A 22410-nucleotide genomic window follows, 5' to 3' on the forward strand; every position below is an offset into this window, starting at 1 on the left:
TCTATACAAGGGCAATGTACTTGAGGACAATATTATGGAAATGGAAGAGGATGTAGATGAATATGAATTGGGAGATACGATACTGTGTGAAGAGTTTGACAGAGCACTGAAAGACCTGAGTCGAAACAAGGCCCCCGGAGTAGACAACATTCCATTGGAACTACTGACGGCCTCGGGAGAGCCAGTCCTGACAAAACTCTACCATCTGGTGAGCAAGATGTATGAAACAGGTGAAATACCCTCAGACTTCAAGAAGAATATAATAATTCCAATCCCAAAGAAAGCAGGTGTTGACAGATGTGAAAATTACCGAAAAATCAGTTTAATAAGCCACAGCTGCAAAATACTAACACGAATTCTTTACAGACGAATGGAAAAACTAGTAGAAGCCGACCTCGGGGAGGTTCAGTTTGGATTTCGTAGAAATACTGGAACACGTGAGGCAATACTGACCTTACGACTTATCTTAGAAGAAAGATTAAGGAAAGGCAAACCTACGTTTCTAGCATTTGTAGACTTAGAGAAAGCTTTTGACAATGTTGACTGGAATACTCTCTTTCCAATTCTAAAGGTGGCAGGGGTAAAATACAGGGAGCGAAAGGCTATTTACAATTTATACAGAAACCAGATGGCAGTTATAAGAGTCGAGGGGCATGAAAGGGAAGCAGCGGTTGGGAAGGGAGTAAGACAGGGTTGTAGCCTCTCCCCGATGTTATTCAATCTGTATATTGAGCAAGCAGTAAAGGAAACAAAAGAAAAATTCGGAGTACGTATTAAAATCCATGGAGAAGAAATAAAAACTTTGAGGTTCGCCGATGACATTGTAATTCTGTCAGAGACAGCAAAGGACTTGGAAGAGCAGTTGAACGGAATGGATGGTATCTTGAAGGGAGGATATAAGATGAACATCAACAAAAGCAAAACGAGGATAATGGAATGTGGTCGAATTAAGTCGGGTGATGCTGAGGGAATTAGATTAGGAAATGAGACACTTAAAGTAGTAAAGGAGTTTGCTATTTGGGGAGCAAAATAACTGATGATGGTCGAAGTAGAGACGATATAAAATGTAGACTAGCAATGGCAAGGAAAGCGTTTCTGAAGAAGAGAAATTTGTTAACATCGAGTATAGATTTAAGTGTCAGGAAGTCATTTCTGAAAGTATTTGTATGGAGTGTGGCCATGTATGGTAGTGAAACATGGACGGTAAATAGTTTTGACAAGAAGAGAATGGAAGCTTTCGAAATGTGGTGCTACAGAAGAATGCTGATGATTAGATGGGTAGATCACATAACTAATGAGGAAGTATTGAATAGGATTGGGGAGAAGAGAAGTTTGTGGCACAACTTGACCAGAAGAAGGGATCGGTTGGTAGGACATGTTCTGAGGCATCAAGGGATCACCAATTTAGTATTGGAGGGCAGCGTGGAGGGTAAAAATCGTAGGGGGAGACCAAGAGATGAATACACTAAGCAGATTCAGAAGGATGTAGGTTGCAGTAGGTACTGGGAGATGAAGAAGCTTGCACAGGATAGAGTAGCATGGAGAGCTGCATCAAACCAGTCTCAGGACTGAAGACCACAACAACAACAAGGGACCCACGACTGAATTCTTGATACCTCCCCAGTTAGAGGACTGTGCTGGTTTTTGCTATTAGGTGTATTGTTAATTTCAGCCTTCTGCATTCTTCTAGTTATATACAAATTAAAGCATTTGGACTCTGCCACACTCATACCATGGTACTTTTGCTTATCTAGCTTATCTATAAGCCTTTGAGAGATCACAAAATATCCAAATGGGTGCTGTTCAATCATTCAGAACATATAATATTTGATCTGTGTAAATCAAACTAACATTTGGTTAGTACTTCATTTTTACAAATATGTGAAACTACTCTTGACCACACCACTCTTTCAAGAATTTTGGATAAAGTTGTCAGAAGTGCTAGTTGTTTGGGTCAGACCTATTCCATTTCTTACACAATGGTTTAACAACTGCATATTTCATTCTATCTTGAGAAATACCCTGTATCAATGAGCTCCTGCATATGTGGCTGAGAATCCATCTTATCTATTTGGAACAAGTTTTTAGTACTCTGTTCGAAATAATATCAGTTCCATGCAAGCTTTTACTTTTGAATGAATTTATTATTTTCCTAATTTCAGTAGGAGAGATGGACTGAATTTAAGTTTTATCAAACTGCAAGGGTAATGCCTCTTCCATTTACAGCCTTGCAGTTTCTAATGAATAGCTGGATCCTATTTCCTCTACAACATGTAAAAGATGATTATTAAAAATATATTCTATTTCTGACCTTTTGCTATCAAACTGTTCATTGAGTTTGATAGAAATACAGTCTTCCTCTGCTCTTGGTTGTCCTGTTTCCCTTTTAACAATATTCCAAATTGTTCTAATTTTATTATCAGATATGCTAATCCCAGACATAATGTACGTACTTCTGAACTTTCTAATAATTTTTCTTAATACTGGGGACTAGTTACTTTAATGTCTGACTGTTTCTAGATAATTACTCCCTCTATCTATAAGATACATATCCCTTTTTTATTTAAGAGCTGACTGTTTCTAGATAATTACTCCCTCTATCTATAAGATACATTTCCCTTTTTTATATAAGAGCTACTTTTAGCCCTTCAGTAAGCCACAGACTTTTACATAGTTCCTTACAATTATATTTCACCTTTTCCTTAGGAAAGCAGTTTTCAAATATACTCACAAAGGTATTATGAAACAGGTCAAATTTTAAATCAGGTTCCCTGTACACCTCATCCCAATCTAACTGTTGCAAGCTTCCCCTAAAAATTGCAATTGTTAAATTGTTAACCCACTATTTTTGAAGACTGTTCTACATTACTCTATGGAACTATGTCATATACTGTAATTAGTTGTGCATCAAGTTCAGATAGACCATGCTTAACAGAAAACGTTTTTATTTCATTAAATTTACTTGATCTATCAGTATGCTGCTTTCCTGTACCACCCAAGTAGGAGAAACAATAACTGATGTCAAATTAAAATAACACAGTAATACATCAAGGTCCTCCTGTCTGCTGGACTTTTTCAGAAAATCTACGTTGAAATCCCTACAAACTATAAATTGCTTCTCTCTGTGTAAAATGTAGCACAGCAAAGAATTTAAGTTTCTCAAATATACCTGAGAATCTACCCATAGGGACCAATACACAGTTGAGATTATAACAATACTATTACTTAGATCAGGCTCACAGTCACATGCTTGCTCTACATAAAATCATTTACTTTCTAAATTTCCCACACTGTGGTAACTATTAACGTATTTGGCAACTCGTCCTCTCTTCATAGTGTCCTTCTACTTACATGTGTGGCAAGCGTATATACATCAACATATACCTTTTTATATCTGTGATCATGGATGTTCACATAAGCATAGTATATCGATTCCACCCTCAGTTTCTAAATCATCTAAACAAACAAGAGTCTCATCTTCTTTTTATTAATGCTCTGATCTTCCAGGTGCAAAACATGATCATTATTTTGTTTTATTCTTTAATCACACTCTTGTCACATACTTATACATTTTTCTCTTTACTTTTAGGAGAATCTTGTGACATTTTAACGTCTCTAGATCCTGCCTGTCTGTGCTTCTCATTGAGTTTAATTTCATTCAATGTTCTTTCATTGGTCACCGATCTTAGCCTTCAATAGTAGTGCTACCATGTGTTTCAGTGCCGCCCCCCCCCCTTAAAGATTTTGCTATCATCCTAGCCAATTGAACCTTCCACTTCCAACCGAGATTCAGCCATGCCTTGCACCTACCAATAGCATCTATAGGAATCAAACCTGAGCCTGAGTGAGCCACCTGTAGTATTTGATGTAGCTCTATATTGGCACTCCTGACAGAGCTGATCAATTTGGGCCAATAATACCACATGAAAGCAGGAACCAAGACAACATGGTTAGTTGGAGATGGTGTTTTCACAAAGTCACTCTCAGTATAGCCGCCCTGATCGCTGTCAATATTGTTTCCCACTCCACCCACTCTCCAAGTACGATCCTGCTTTGTAAAACCATTCCTCAATGACACTACATCCTCTATCGCTTGGCTAAGACATGCACTGGGCTTGATAAAATCTTGTGACCAGGGACCTGTCACCTAATTTTTCCTGGAAGATCTGGCCCACATTCCTTCCATGGCTACTACCTAACAAGAGAATTTTCCTCCTACTTTTCTTGAAACAGCAGGTTTCCTCATGAAAGTCTGTTGAGTGTTAACCATACGTACAACTACCTGAGCCTCTCCATTAATTAACTGAGGTAGCAGGGCAAACTGTTGTTAGTACCAATGGTGGAACTGTCAGATATTGTTCTTTTTCTTTGGTCCCCATCCTTGCTACAAATTCCTACTTGTCTTCAACCTTCTCTCCTCAGAAACTCAACAACTCCTCCTAGCTGTAAGGGTTCTAATGATACCTTCCTATTCATACTCCAAAATGCCATGGAAGAGACTCATTTAATTCCCCAATTCCCATGCCACTACATTCCTCCCAATCTAACCATCTGTCACAACAGCTGCATAGAACTGCAGAACAAAAGTTCCTACGGCAGACCAAACACTTCTCGCTCATGGTTGTTTACAGCACTTTTACAATATTTATCTAGACAATAACAGTAATACCCTATTAACCACAGATGACAAGAGTCACTAAAGTTATGTGGTACACTAATATATGTGTATACTATTAATATAGTAACGTAGTGCACTTAAAATAATGTTGAAACTCAAAACTTGTATGCCCGAAAAAATAGGCTTAAGATTGTTTATGCCCGATATGGACTTTACGAACTGGAAAAGGAATAAAAAGATAGAACTTAACACCATTAATTCCCAAGTATGGTGCTGCTAAATATATGTGTAGCGAAAACTACTTAAAGTCTTCACATAATACTTATGCAGACGTCTTACATTGTATGTAAGCCTACATCTGCAGTAAGTGGAACCAGGCCCTAAGGTTTTATGTTTTTTTTCGAGTAGTACTTCGAAATAAGTTAAACCTTCAATATGTAATATGAAATAGGCTCTAATTAACTTCCTTACTGTGTAATATTCACTTAATTGAAACTTAGTATAGGATTAACTACCTTTTTCACAACACCAATATCCATGCACGTGAGGTCTGTGCCAGGGCTGCCAACCTCGACCCAGTTAGCTTAAAGACCATAGCTTTCCTTTTGAAGAAAGGATTCAAGCTTTGGGAACATCATCCAAGAAAAAGAAGATCACATTGTTATTGATACAATTGAGCATGTAAGCCAAGGATTTGAAGTATTTCACGATAATGTTAGGAATTACAGAATTTCATGAATATATTCTGTAAGCTATTGAAGAAACCAGAGAAGTTGAAAAACAAATGATTCCATATGCATGCACTCCTCTTCCAGAAAAATTTGGTGACATACCACAAACTAAACATTATAAATTAAGTGAACAAGAGATAAAAGATGTATGGAATAAATATGAAGAGCAGAAAGAAGTAGAAAAGAATTAGAACATAAAGAACAGAATGAAGAGGACAAAAATAGTAAAAAAAAAATAAAGTAAGTGAAAGATCGTTGGAATACATCAACCATGGTGAAGATAAAGTTTTTGGGTTGACGCCTGTCTGTTGTTTTAAATTTGAATGTTCTCTTCCAGTTCAGTTCAACAGAGATGAATTAACTAATTGTCAAAATGAACATGAAGGTACAGTTGGGCTGATGAATTTTTTAAACTAAAAGACACTTTGCTACAACTTGTATGGATGTATTGTACCATTTAGTAGCATTACTTTCTATTAATAATCCAAATAAAATCAAAAGAAGAAGAGGTAAATATATAAAAGTTTCATAAAACAAATGGATGATGGCAATTTCCCAAAATTAAAAGAAAGTTTTGATGAGAGATTTGGACAAGGCTTAGTCAAAACATATGTGGAAAATCCAGTTCAATGCGTTTGAACGAAATATATGTTGAATTAATCGACAGATTAACAGTAATTTATTGAGAAGGAATGGCTGGAAATAAGAAGTATCATAGTGAAGAACTACTAACAAGACAGATGTAACGAGTAAGTTTAGTTATTTCACTATCAACAATCCTATAGGATTTTCGTATGTAATAAATTTCTCAACAAACTTCCTCACACATTTGGAAGATTGAAAAATATGGAAAAGATCAAGTAATTTGGACTTTAAATATTTTGCCAATGCCAGAGATACATCTACCAGGATTTTTGTACTGTGGACCATTTATTAAACTAGATGACTGACTAGCATTTGGTGATAAAGTTATAAAACCCTTAGGTGAAGCATGTAACAAAGACATTGCCAATAGACATCACAAAATTTAGAACCTAAACGTCAAACTAATAGAGAAATTCAGTTAGCTTCAAAAGAAAGAATAAATGCTAAATATGCATCACTTGAAGAAAAATTAGCTGCTGCAAAAGTTAGAGGAATAAGTTATGGAAACAGAAAATTAGACATAGGTTGAAAACTAATGGAGGTGGTAAAATTATTATTTTATTTAAAAATGAACTTGCATTTAAATCAATGTAATACATGGCCCAATGTACAAAATTACGAACAGCAGTCACAGTGAAATGTGTATTGGGAGTACAACAACAGCTTTATATTTAAGGCTAAATGATCATCGAGATGATGCAACAAAAGGAAATTTAAGACTCATTTCTGTTCCTATGTGAAATTCTGCAATTGAAAATTTTAGTGTTGAATCTATGAGATCTGTTGTGGTTTCGTTAAGGAAAGAACTTAGTACTGAGGAGTAGAACGACACAGATAATTACGAGAAGCAAATTGTCTTGAATGTACTTTTAGCATATTCTTACAATCATGAAAAGGCAAGAGACTAGGGCAAAAAACGTGAAGTTAGAAGGGATTATTTCCATACACATATACAAGTTCCGGAATTGTGTGAAAATGAAACAAAAAAAAAAAAAAGAAAAAGAAACGGAAGTAAGTCGAGATACAGAATCTATCATAACAAGGGAAATATATTTAGTAACGGTTTTAGGGAGGCGTGTAAAATAGAGCTATGAAATTTTAATAGCATCATTTCACTGCTATCTAAAAATATTTATCTTCATAAAAAAGTTTATTTTGTATAAATGAATGATTTCAGCATTGGTTACAGTTTGCTACAAAACTAACAAAAAAGCAATTAAAATTAAACTCAATAATGATCAGCTGAATAGCAGTGACCAAATTTTAGCTGATTCTCAAAAGGGAAACAGAGATTATAAAAGCTGGTGGTAATTTATTCATAATACTAGACATATCCGTTTAGAAAAAATTGATGGAGTATCTACCCATAAAGAAAGAAAAATCTGTACCAACAAAACACAAAGGTATTCTTCTACCATTATTGTTGTGAACCCTACCATTTTTAGCTACTGTTGGTTAAGCTTAAGGAGCAGCTTGAGTAACAAATTCAGGAAACAGTGATAAAGGAGTGAAGGAACATAAACATCATCTAGCATTACAGAAGAAAGGAACTGCAGGAAAAAATCTCCAAAATATAATCAAAGAATATAATAAACCTTTATTCAGTTTTGATCTAGGAACGTCAACTAAACAACTAAAAACCAAACACTTTGATAAATTACGTGATAAACCAAATATTTGCATCTGGAATAGTTAATTTAGATGCTTCTGATAGTGGTGGCACACACTTGATATGTTATTAGAAGAATAATTATAAGAAATTTGTGTTTAATTCATTTGGAGGAAATATTCCCGAAGAATTGATTAATCAGATTGGTTTTAGTGATCTGTTCTAGACGAGGAGTAGAATACTATATTTTAATGAAATAATATGTCGTCATTTGCCTTGAAATGATTGCCATACAATTACCAGCTTAATGAAATTCTGAGTCTAATAAATAGACGTTTTGAGAACAGAGATAAGTGAAAAAAGCACTTTAAAAATAGGAAAAATCTAAAAGGACTTACAGTAAAATATTTAACAGGTTAATAAAGAATAATTCAGACCTGATTCATCAGTTTCTCACGGCGTATTTCTTGCTCGAACAGCCCAGGGCGTACTGCCGGTCCGTAGTGTCCTATGGGCACAATATTTCGGCGAGCAGACGAGTCGCCATCGTCAGGTGCGCTGACGAACTGAGCTCCCGAAGGAGGATGGCCATCTTAAATCCACTCCCCCTGCAAGACATACCCTCTGTGGTGAGTGCCCGTGCGTTGAAGGTCGCTGAGACGCTGGCGTCGACGTCTGTGGTGGCGTCGGTGTAATTGCCTCGTCCGCTCTGGTCGCCTTTCGCTTTCTCGCTGAGCGTCTTTTTAATTGGACTTAATGTTGGTTCCCATGTCTTGCTGAGGTTATAGCAGCTATCTCGGTTGATGAGTCCGTCCCTGGTACAAATTTCGATAGTCTCTCTAACGACGCTGTCCCAGTATTTAGATGTCTGCGCCAAGACCCTGGTATGTTGGTAGTCCATTTCGTGATTTTCGGAGAAACAGTGCTCCGCGACCGCCGACTTTTTGGGGTACCTAAGTCGAGTGTGCCTCTGATGTTCTCGGCCTCGATCTTCGATGGTTAGCCCTGTCTGTCCAATATGTCTTCCCGCACTGACACGGAATCTGGTATATGCTGGCCTTCTGCAAATCGAGACCGTCGTTGGCACCGTCCAATAATGCTCGTGTCTTATTGGGTGGGTAAAAGACATTTTCTACTAGGTGTTTCCTCAATATTCGTCCTATTTTCTCCGATATTGCACCAGTATTTGGTATATAGGCAGTGGCTATCTCTTCCTCCGTGACTTCTTCCATCTCCACATGCTGTACTGCAGAGGTGGGTGGAGAGCGCGTCTGATCTGCCATTGCGAGTACCCGTATTTCCGGAATACAGTTTTCAGGTGTTCCAACTCATGGGGCAGACTTTCTGCGTCAGAGATGGTCTGTGCCCCGTACACTAGTGTTTCTAGCACCCCATTCCTCTGCAATTGGTGGTGGCAGCTATCCGCATGCATGTGTGCATTTTCTTCCTGTATCCCTATGGCCCAGGATGCCATCTGCTCTTGTTTTGACCATGAAGTCCAGGAAAGGTAATCTTCCTTCTGTTGCAGTCTCCATATTCAATTTGATGTTCAGATGTATGGAGTTCAGGTGTGTAACGAAGTGTAGGGAGCTTGTCCCTGCCATTATCGAAAGGCTATAGAAATTCGTACCAGGGACAGACTGATCAATCGAGATTGCTGCTATAACCTCAGCAAGGCATGGGAACCAGCTTTAACTCTAATTAAAAAGACGCTCAGCAAAGAAAACGAACGGATGACCAGGGCGGACGAGGCAAATACACCGACGCCACCACAGAAACCGATGCCAGCGTCTCAGTGACCGCCAACGCGCGGACGCGGGCGCGGACCCGGGAGAGTACACCTCGCAGGGTGAGGCGAATTAAGGTGGCCGCTCGCCCTCAGGAGCTCAGTTCGTCAGCGCACATGACAATGGTGACATGTCTGATAGCGGAAATATTGTGCCCGTTTGACACTATGGACCAGCAGTACTCCTGTAGGCTGTTCGAGCAGGAATTAGAATGTTGGGAATGAAACATAATTAAATAATTTCAAAAATTCTACCTAGCCTTTTTAATTAACTAAAGGTATGATTTTAATACTAAAAGATCAGTAGATGTAAATGACCCAGTTAATGAAGAAGTTGTAGTGACAAAGATATTTAGAATGCAGATTTAATAATCTTGTTACCATAGCTTGATATGCAAGCGTTTTAACATAATTTAATACCTGTGCTACTAAAAGAAATAAAAAATCTTACCATATAGGTTGGGTACACCAAGATTCTCTCAGATTTTAAGAAAAACGCTCTATGCCATGTAGAAATTCGATAAGAAGGCAAGTAATGCATCGACAACAATTAAGCAAGCACTTCAATGGATGAATTTGCTAGAGGTAAAGTTATACGATAAACAAGTCATCGAATTTACGTATGTGGTAGAAACAGAGAAAGAATATATTATTTTGAATACGTATTTAAGAATAAAGGAGTCATGTCTAATAAATAACTCCTGCCATTCAGCCAGTAGTGCATAAATCAAATTTTCTGACTGTAACATTCGAAGAGTCAGTGTACACGTCCTGAAGATGTAAAATTAATTGAATTTATTGAAATAAATCAGATTTATTAAATTTTTAATGAATGTAAATTTAAGGCAATCACATGTGGTGCCTGAGGTGCAGAAAAATTTACTGAATTCCATCATCCTCAAAGGGTAACTACTGTTACTGTAAGTGAAAGACAAAGGATTGAAGGTGTTTGCACTGTAGGCATCCCGGGCTCGATTCCTGGCGGGGTGAGGGATTTTCTCTGCCTCGTGATGACTGGGTGTTGTGAGCTGTCCTTAGGTTAGTTAGGTTTAAGTAGTTCTAAGTTCTAGGCCTGATGACCATAGATGTTAAGTCCCACAGAGCTCAGAGCCAATTCGTTTGAACCACTATAGGCAAAAATAGAAAGAGTAAATTTGGTAAAAAAATTTTAGATGATGCAGTGAGTGAATCACTCATACCTTCAAATACTGCTAATACTTATGAGGAAAGTATTGATGAATTACCGAAACAAATGAGATACAAAAATTTAAGAACAAAAATGTTACATATAGTATAGACGATTTATGACAAGGTGATTTATTAGAAATTGATTATGGCCACTTCAAAGGAATTTTAAAAATATGTAAAGCATATAAATATTTATTAACTGGTATTGATGCTTTATTTTTCTAAATACGTTTTGGGCTACTCCAGACAAGGACAAATAGGGCAAAAACGGTATACAGTATATTAAGGTACTGTCAAACACCATAGTTTTCACAAGAACTTCCATAGAAAATTTCGATAGCTCTAAATGATCTTCCACCACCTAACTGTCTATACTGAAGAGAAAATTGACTTTGGATTAGTGAAATGATATCTTCCTGGGAGGCATGTAAATTTACTCATATATTCTTAGTACATTTCATCTGTGGAATGGGAAGTAAGCAGTTGTGAGAGGTTTGAGAATTTGAAACAGCGTGATACACACAAAGAATTGCCCATATTGCAACAAAACTGTAACATAGTGCCCTCCATGTAACAAACTGACACACATCACAACCAAATTGCCACAAATTCCCCATCTTGTTACACTGATAATATATAAAGAAATAGTTCTCCATATTACAGCAAAATTGAAATAGATTGCACTCTTTGTAACGTATTCACCTAGTTTACAATAAACCTGTAAAAAATTACCTCCATGTTGCAGCAACAGTATGAAAAATTGCCCTTGTTACACCAAAACTACACGAAATCGACCCATATTACAGCACTACTGTACAAAAGAGTCCTCCATGTAACATGATAATTTAAACTGATTTTGAACCATATTACAGTAATGTTGTACCAAGTGGTCCATGTTGCAGTGATATTGTAAGAAATAGTAAAAGTTACAGCAACATGATAAAAAATTGTCCTCCATACTACATGGATAAGTAACGAATATCTCTCCATTTTATTGTGAAATTATAACAAACTGCCCATGTTGGAACAAAACAGTAATAAATTTCTTTCCTTTTACGCTGTATTATGAGAAGTTGCCGATTCTGCACGAATTCACACCTGAGATAAGAAATACCAGTGAATCTGAAAGAAAATAAACTTCCCCAATGGCTGCACCCTCTGTATCATGGGAACAAATACTGACTCAACATCTCATACCATGTTTCAAAAAATATTGTCAAGATCTGTCATTGTAAAATACCTAGACAAAAATATACAAACTAACATATTCAAAGTACTACCATGAGTCAATTCAAAATGCTAGTTCTATTTTATTCTGGTAACTATTGAATGGGACAATTTACAGTGGTCACTGCCATTATCTCTTGAATAAAATTAGGTGGAATAAGGAAAGTCAACGTTCCACATTTGCTCTCATGCTATCACACCTGAATTTTGTATTACATTAAAAAAAATATCGATATGAATATTTTAGAATCATATTAAAAAGATTTCTTGTCATTACCAACACTAACACACACACACACACACACACACACACACACACACACACACACACACACATGCACACTTGTGCACTTTCATGTTACAGTTTCTGGGCAGCGACTTGTTGCAAGAGAAAAAGAGGCTAGTACCAGAGATATCACCTCATGATCAGATGTCTGATAAGACACAGCCCAACTCAGTCTATTAAGAGAGAGAGAGAGAGATGGAGGGAGACAATGTTAGTCAACTTGCTAATATTAACTTATTGAAGGAAAACAGCATGTTACACATTGAATTAGAAGGTGAAGAACTCAAGCAAATAATGCTTTGGATACATAATTTAATATAGCTCTTTTTACATGATATTTTTACATACATAGTATTAACAGTCAATGTTTTTATGTACCATGTTTATACTGTCAACGCATTTTATACAATTTTTTATAAAGTCTGTACCTGAACTATTATTCAGATCACTAAATTTCCACTCAAAAACATGCATGCAGGTGACGGCAAGATAGGCAAAGAGTATTTGAATTCACTTTCATTTACAACCTTCAATTGCAGTATACAATTACATTTTTCAGTTATTTATATTATCTGTATTTCTTCAGGTATCTATACTATTAGCAGATATTTACATAATATTTCATACAGCAATGACAATAAGCCAATGCATTTAACTTATATAGAAGTATTAGATATATGTCACCCTCTGAAGATAAACCAAATTTTTATTAATTAAGAGTAGAAGTATGAAGTTTCTTTGTCAGAATTACAAACTGCACAATAGACTTAACACTCAATTCACGTGCACATTGCCTCTAATTGTCAGTGGTTAACCTATCATTCTTCATACTTTGTTTCCTGTTGTCAGTGGTTAACCTGTTAAATGAAGATTTATGCTTCACTTTATGCTCGCAGACTTGGTCCCAAGAGTATCCATTTCTGCTCATAGACCTATGTATGCTGTAACAGATTAACTGTGAAGTATGTCTTCTATTAAACCCATTTCTTTTTTGCTTCTGATGTGTGGGATGTCATTAAAGTTATCCGGGAAATCAAACTGTCAGACCACCTACATATATCACCTATTAAATCATCATAAATATGAGGTTTTTACATGATATAGTAGATTATCAGTATCTGTATACAACTTTTTACTATTACTGAGTCATATTTCTTTACCTCGTTGCTATAAAGACAATCTTCAAGCAGTGTCTTGGAAATAATTAAAATAACCATTCTTAATGTAATGGGTTCAATGAGACTACATTAAGTCTACTCAGTCCAATGTCGGCTAATATTTCTTAAAAATAACTCTCCTTCAAAAATTTGATTTTGGCAGTTAATTTAGCTGCCCTAAAATTGCCCTCCTACGATGTTGCATGTCTTGTGTCCTGCATGTCTTGCATGTTTCTTCTGAACACACAATTACAGTTTGAAAGCCTTCTTCTTGAACTCATTGCTGACGCTCACCCATATTTACGCTTAATTTCAGTATATGGATTATTTCACAGAGCTTGTCTAAATGACAAAATTCGATGAATCTTTCATAAAACGGATTTAAGAGGTAAAGATTATTTCACATTTTGGCAATAAAAATCATAGCTTTTACCATCATATAAGGTCTAAAATAATTTCTTAGGTCTCTTACTATTGGATGATGATCACATTTTGTTCAGACATAAAGCATATCTGAAAGAAAATCCTGAATACTATAGGGACATTTGAGATCCACTTCAAAAAATTTCCCTATGTGGAAATCACCTGGTACACTTTCCTCGACGAAAGTTTACAGACTTTGGACAAAGCCAATCAAAAATTGAACACCAAAAATACTGCAACATAGCTCAGCAACAAAGGCTGCTAAGATCAACATACATGATGTAAGATTGATCAGATTTGTTATCATACTGAACCATGAATCTGCTGTTGACAAGCGAATATTTGCGAGAGCGATAGGTAAACCGCCTCTATTGCCACTTTAAACAAACTGGAGTAATATCAGTAATAAGCTGAAGTTCCGCTTTAGTAATATTCATCAACGTGTCACACACCAATTCAGGCGAGGTAATCTAATTCGCTGGATAGAATTTGTAAGTCGTAAAGAAAAGACCTTGAAACTATTGAGACACATAAGCTAGGACTAACATTTCAGTTTTAAAACACAAATAAAAGTTATCTCCAAATGTTTTACACATGGCTATATTCCACATATTGTAATCTCTTTCTTACTTGGCTTCTGTTATCCTTTCTCGAGTTCATAATGTTTTGAACTTTTCGACTGAGGGTAAGTGTTGTTCCAGCGACATTGATTGGCCGTATCGTAAACATTTTACTATGCACTGCATGCCGTGTCTCATCGCTATACTTCCGGCAGTCAGTCGACAGAATGTTTATGATCATTGTTTTTGGAATTGGTCTTTAACATTAAATATGATAACCAAACCATTTGTGCCATGACTTCAGCACAGTTCGGAAAGCTTAAGATGTTATGACAGTGGAAACGATCGTTATACAAAAGGTGTGTAATGATACGGTCGACAGGATTTTAATTGAACATTCACAAATATTTATCATCAAGAAATACCCACCATCATTGCTCAGAGTGTGGAACTTGAAAGGTACTGTCTAATGAGGTCTGTAATGCATATTGCAGCTGTGATATGCTGTGCCTCTGTCATATTGGTGAACTGGCAGTGGTTTCTGTGAATCGTATCGCATTTCTGAAGCGATTACTGAAAAACATGGCAAACTTCTTTTGCGGAATCTGCAAATTTTTCTGTTGGAATTATTTCCATCGTTTTATTTTGCAACAAATACCTTCCCCACTCTCATAGATTGCATACGCCTGTTCAACGAACCATTGCACGCAATTCCCCTGTCTCTGTACAATTTAAACTCGGGATATTCCTGGCCATAGCCGCATTGTATGTAGTTGACAATAGCTGGATGGTCTATAAAAATGCATCTAATCAGAATAGGAACCAAAATCAGTGCCACAACCGCAGCTGGTTCTAACACACATTCCATACCATCATCAACTAAAAAAGGCAGTTTAAGTTTGCTACTCAACTCTGTAAATTTCAAAAATCAATTCTTGCCGCTAGGCGGTATACTGTTGGCTGGTGTAAATTGCGCTCAATCATCAAAATGTGTCCATGTGCTACAACTGATTGGTGAATAACAGAAATTATATTTTTTGTGATTTTTCACAAATTTCTTGTGACAGAAATAATCAGATTTACGGGTTTTTGGCAATCGTGATTTGAAATATGTAGCAGCACAACCTGGAAAGAAAAGTGAAAATGTTTCCACTCTGCAGGAAGCGATATATTGGCAAAATTTAATTTATTTACATTCATAATATATTTAGAAACGCATTGTGTACGCTTACTTACAGGATAAAAACTTTCCAGAATTTATCATATGAAACAGACTTTGTTATAGGACTGAGATTACTGCATGTTTATTTGCTATAATCTTGTGCACTCTCAAGTACACATATTCATGAAATCGCTTATTAGCACCGACAATAACACGTAGTAGAAATATTTCCTTGAGCGCCCAGTTGGAATCTGTATCTTGAGGAGTCTCATGTTGCCTTAATAAATTATCAGAGACATTAGTTAAACACCAATGGTCAATAACTTTGGTTGGCGTTAAACTTTCTTTGTAGTGAGGTACACATGTCTTTTCCTTGTTCATTTGTAGAAGAGGAACTGGCAGATTAACGAAAAATTGATTTTAAGAATTTGGTTAGTAAGAAAAAATCTGTTCTAATAAATATGAAAACAGCTAAACCACACTCTATTATCTACCACACCACTACATATTCTACTTTGAAATGAAGACACAGCAGCAAACCATTGAAGATCATCTAATTTAAAGTGTTTTCTAGCTGGTTCACCTATTATTGTTAATAAAGTAAAGTTTCAAAGTAGATGAAAACCTTCGGTTTTCAGCAAGATCTTTTGCTAAGGTATGACGGTGGTAGTGGTTGAATGCTTCCCGCATCGCTCTTCTTACAGCAGCACGAATCTCTACTAACTTTTGCCTGTCCTCATTCTCCCGATCTTTCTTGTGCCGCGAGTGTAACTGGCTTTGCTTCCTGAGCATTCTCCGAATTGCGCTGTTAAACCACGGTGGGTCTTTTCCGTCCGTAACCCACTTTTTTGTCACATACTTGTCCAATGCGTGATTTACAATGTGTTTAAAATTTGCCCACAATTCTTCCACGTCCATCGTACCGGAAGTAAATGAAGTCGATTCATTTACTAAGTAGGATGCTCTTTCTAGTAAGAATACTCTCCTAGGCTTCTTGACCGACTTAACTTTCGTAACCATAGTCGTAATGACAACATCATTAGCACTCATCACTGTCTCAACACTGACACCGTCGATGAGGTCTGGTCTGTTCGTGGCTACCAGATCTAGAATATTTCCATAACGCGTTGGCTGTCGATTTAGCTGTTAAGACAGTTTTTGGCTAATGTGTTCAAAAGTAATTCGCACGACGGCTTGTCTGTACCACCTGTAATGAATCCATAGACATCCCAGTCTATACTAGGTAGGTTGAAGTCGCCTCCGACTAATATAGCATGATTTGGGTACTTCTGCGATACAGAATGTAGACTCCATTTGAATGAATAACACCCCACAATTAACTCTATTTCCCCTAGCCCTGTTAAACGTGTGCAGATAACTTCACAATCACACTCTACTTCGACCTCAGTAGACACAATGTTTTTGTCAACTGCAATGAAGACACCACCTCCTACGGTGTCTATTCTGTCTTTCCGATACACGTTCCAACCCTCACTAAATATACACTCCTGGAAATGGAAAAAAGAACACATTGACACCGGTGTGTCAGACCCACCATACTTGCTCCGGACACTGCGAGAGGGCTGTACAAGCAATGATCACACGCACGGCACAGCGGACACACCAGGAACCGCGGTGTTGGCCGTCGAATGGCGCTAGCTGCGCAGCATTTGTGCACCGCCGCCGTCAGTGTCAGCCAGTTTGCCGTGGCATACAGAGCTCCATCGCAGTCTTTAACACTGGTAGCATGCCGCGACAGCGTGGACGTGAACCGTATGTGCAGTTGACGGACTTTGAGCGAGGGCGTATAGTGGGCATGCGGGAGGCCGGGTGGACGTACCGCCGAATTGCTCAACACGTGGGGCGTGAGGTCTCCACAGTACATCGATGTTGTCGCCAGTGGTCGGCGGAAGGCGCACGTGCCCGTCGACCTGGGACCGGACCGCAGCGACGCACGGATGCACGCCAAGACCGTAGGATCCTACGCAGTGCCGTAGGGGACCGCACCGCCACTTCCCAGCAAATTAGGGACACTGTTGCTCCTGGGGTATCGGCGAGGACCATTCGCAACCGTCTCCATGAAGCTGGGCTACGGTCCCGCACACCGTTAGGCCGTCTTCCGCTCACGCCAAAACATCGTGCAGCCCGCCTCCAGTGGTGTCGCGACAGGCGTGAATGGAGGGACGAATGGAGACGTGTCGTCTTCAGCGATGAGAGTCGCTTCTGCCTTGGTGCCAATGATGGTCGTATGCGTGTTTGGCGCCGTGCAGGTGAGCGCCACAATCAGGACTGCATACGACCGAGGCACACAGGGCCAACACCCGGCATCATGGTGTGGGGAGCGATCTCCTACACTGGCCGTACACCACTGGTGATCGTCGAGGGGACACTGAATAGTGCACGGTACATCCAAACCGTCATCGAACCCATCGTTCTACCATTCCTAGACCGGCAAGGGAACTTGCTGTTCCAACAGGACAATGCACGTCCGCATGTATCCCGTGCCACCCAACGTGCTCTAGAAGGTGTAAGTCAACTACCCTGGCCAGCAAGATCTCCGGATCTGTCCCCCATGAAGCGTCGTCTCACGCGGTCTGCACGTCCAGCACGAACGCTGGTCCAACTGAGGCGCCAGGTGGAAATGGCATGGGAAGCCGTTCCACAGGACTACATCCAGCATCTCTACGATCGTCTCCATGGGAGAATAGCAGCCTGCATTGCTGCGAAAGGTGGATATACACTGTACTAGTGCCGACATTGTGCATGCTCTGTTGCCTGTGTCTATGTGCCTGTGGTTCTGTCAGTGTGATCATGTGATGTATCTGACCCCAGGAATGTGTCAATAAAGTTTCCCCTTCCTGGGACAATGAATTCACGGTGTTCTTATTTCAATTTCCAGGAGTGTATTTCAAAACTTCCTATCTCAGGGTTCAGCCAGGTCTCAGTCCCGAGAATAATTTGGGCGCCACACGCTACCTGGAGGGCAGTAAATTCAGTAACTTTATTCCGAACACTCTGAAAATTTACTGCTAATATCTTCATAGCTGAAGTGTCTTTACACTGAGCGCGTCCTGATTTCCCTGCCTGCGAGTCGACTGGTAAGTGTTCATCAGGACACCTCGCACTACTGCCTAGCCTGAAAAAAAACCATGTGCACGCCACAAGTACTCTGCTACCAGAGTAGCCGCTTCCTTTGTGTAGTGCATACATGCGATGTATGATAAATGTTCAACGACTGGCACCCGACTGAACAATGACATCCACGTTATGATTCAATTTGCAATTAACTTTCCAATTACAAAAAAGCCCAGCCCAGGCTGTGGCTAAGCCATGTCTCCGCAATATCCTTTCTTTCAGGGGTGCTAGTACTGCAAGGTTCGCAGGTAGGAGACGAGGTACTGGAAGAAATAAAGCTGTGAGGAGGGGGCGTGAGCCGTGATTGGGAAGCTCAGGTGGCAGAGCACTTGCTCGCGAGAGGCAAAGGTCCCGAGTTCGAGTCTCGGTCCGGCACACATTTTTTACATCTGCCAGGAAGTTTGATATCAGCGCACACTCCGCTGCAGAGTGAAGATCTCATTCTGGGTACAAAAGAAGATGTTAAACCAATGAGCAGCGAACTCAATAAATCAAAACCAAAGGCCACATCTGGCTTCCATTTATCGAATATTTTTATCCAACCTGAACAAATAATACTCCAAATGAGACCTCGGGCTCGACCCCAAGGAAAGGGAAAGTAAAAGAACTGGTAGGATTCTTAGTAAAATATAGTTACACTCTAGACAACTTTTTTAAAATGGTGGGAATACAATCAAAAGCACGACGCCCCAATGAGTTACATTAAAATACGAAAAATTGCATTATCAGTTCACAAAAATATGCTGCAATCATCTCGTAGTCTTTGTACATTATCCATAACATACAAGAGGCACAAGCAACTGACGCACATAAACATAAGATGAATTTCATCAACAAAGCATCATGCACACTTTTCTTAACAGCTAGGTTAATTAAAGAACAGAGTACAAACACCTGACGGTACCGAACAACATGCTCGCCAAACAAATCTGCGTGTTTTAATTGCTTCTACATCTCTCCATATCTGCTAGGAAAAAAATTCATGATCGAATCAAGGGCGTTACGCAATTCGAGTGCCGTGTTTTCCATCAATGCGAGTTTGGCATTGCAGACGTCCGTTCAAAACACAGCAGAATTTCGTCAGGAGCTTGTAGCCTTCCAGCGCCACATAACTGCCATCCTCCGCTACCCGATGACTCTCCTCTGTTAACAGTGAGTAACGGCAGATCGCGATCCGATTTTCAACGGAATTAACTGAGCGTGCCATAATGCACCCACGTCCCGTCCTGGGACGTATCTGTGCGACCAGCAGAGAGCTTACATTGCGCGTTCGATTACATATCGAAAGTTCGCACAGCTCAGTTACCTTAGCGTAGTGTAATGGGCGAATACTTGGAAAAAAACTACGATTTTAAAAATACATTTCTTTATAAATAAAAAAATCCACATAATGCAAGAGACTGACCTATCCCGATTGATGCAGAATACAATTATCATATGTCTCATACTTAAGTGATTCGCAGATTGTGAATGTAGATATAAAACAAAATTGTAACATCAAAGGCTTCATAAGCTGAAATCAATGTCTTGCTGACTCTATTAATTCGCATACGGGCCTAAAGAGGCAGCGAAGTAAGGAAACAACATCGAGGACCACAAAAATGAGAAAATTATGCGAGTACTTTCAGTGTAGTAGCAGAGATTTCAAAGAGAATATTTTTATTCTTCGCTGCAGAGGCGAATCTAAGTGGATGCTTTGGCATCGAGTCATATGGGAGGCCTGTGAGTTGATAAATTAAATAAATTTAAGAGCATGCATTACTGCAGCTTGCACTCTTATAGTGGACAAAACACTGTATAAAGTCACTCACAGAAGTTGCCCACTTGAGTGCTGTGGAACTGTAATTCACTTACGAAGTTAGCCTCCGTCCTGAAAATGGCACCACCGTCAGAAAATGAAGTGCTATGTGTCTGGCGAATTTATCGGCTGCTGTCTCCAGAGTTAAATTTTCTGGTATGGTAAAATTCAGGAATCGAGTTACCTCACTGTGACCTAACTTCTACTAACATGCGTGGTATGCTGTGAAAAAGCCAGAATCTGAGTTTTGAACAACTGTAGTAATTAAAAATGTAAACAATTTGCACATCGAAGCATTAGCTTACCGCTTTAGTTACGAAGAGATACACAGTCATTGCTACCAAGACTGTATATTTCTTCAAAACATTTATCACTGGTTGCTGTGTCATCCCGCCATGAACTGGAAAAAGTTATACATCTCAGTTAGTTTTAAAGAGATAGAATGCTTCAGAAAATTACTACAAAGATGTGAGCTACCTGCAGTGAAAATTTTGGCTCAAATTAACAGACAAAATTATGAAAGTTTATTTCCAGTCACCTAAATCAGTGTACTATTTTGTTTAATACACAGGAAATAGTTTAAACGGTGTTACTTCCGTAATTACAGTAGTGGTAACGCGGTAAGCTGCGACAAATGACGATGGTCATTATGCGATAGCAAAATAAATGATGCGAAATTTAATATTTGTATGACCCATTGCGAAATGCCTTTGGGGAGTTACAGTTATGTTAAGGTACATTTTGACCGCTAACAAGAGAAGGATCAACGTTCCTTTTGAGTTTATGTGAGTTTATATGTTGCACATAGGCAGGATTACATCGAGTCTGAAGTATGTATCTTACGACTAGTTTATGTCAGTAAATATTTGCTATCAGTACCTTAAGTATAATCACACGTCGTGTACGTTTTATTAGGAAACAATATATTCCAGGGACATGTACAATATACTACAGCGTCATTGGTTGGGAAAGTATGCTGATGAGACGCATGTGACACTTGCTTACGTACATGCACTGCTTCAAAAAGGCTAAAGTCAGAAAGCAGCCACTAAGAAAATACGGTAATAACAATTTTGTATTGTCTACTTGAAACAATGGTTACACCATTCTCACAGTATGTTCGAGCTGAAAAGCACTGAACAAACAAAAACTATACGTTTCAGTCTCTATTTCTTACAGATGACTCTTACAGATAGTTATCAGAAAATGAAAAGTTCTTACCGAACTAATACAGATCCACGCTGAAGCGTTTAAACCGTCTGGTTTGCACTGAGAGAGCGTACGGTAACGGTTCTTGGCGGAAAGTCCCACTGTGTAGAAACGGCACGAACAGAAAACACGACAGTATTGTGTACGGGTATTTAAACGCTGTGTCTCCAGCCTAAAGCAGGAATTGTCGGTACAATGAAAGGACGAGGCAGTCAAGGGCTGTTTCTTAATGTCTGCCGGAAATGACTGCTATTTCACAGATACTTTTATTACCTTCTCATCATTTCTCTTTACTGGATTTGTCACCTCTGATAAATCAGTGACATTCAAGTTTACTTCTATCTGGATTACTTGCAAAGTTGAAGAAAGTTCGTTACGAGAATGTATTATAGGTTTACTTTGGAAAGTTGTGTTTGTTACTCATAAGATTACGATAGATTTTTTTTGGTTTACCTGTGCAATTTTACCCCTACTAGATAATGTAAATGGATAATTATTTCACTCATTATGTGCTAATCTGAAACATTTAGAATTTTCAGACAGTTTTGTTTGTTTCTCCAATTGTGAAACTTCTAATATTAACGCACTCAATGCTTATAATTGAATTTATATCTAGATCACTTTGAATCATTAGTCGATAGTGATCGTCTTAACAAGAAGCGTTTTATTAACTGCAATATTATCTAGACATCATATTTTTATTATTTTCCGTGATGTATGTCTTCCATAGAAGCCACTTAATTAATTGAAGCTTCCTTGTTCACAACACATCTCTGGTTAAGTTGAATGGGATGCACAATACATGCAAATGAAAAACGATGAAACAAAACGCAGACGCTGAAGCTTCCATCTCCAGATACTCTACTCTGTTCCACA

Source organism: Schistocerca cancellata, chromosome 3 (genome assembly GCF_023864275.1).
Source record: "Schistocerca cancellata isolate TAMUIC-IGC-003103 chromosome 3, iqSchCanc2.1, whole genome shotgun sequence".
NCBI classification, from domain to species: Eukaryota; Metazoa; Arthropoda; class Insecta; order Orthoptera; family Acrididae; genus Schistocerca; species Schistocerca cancellata.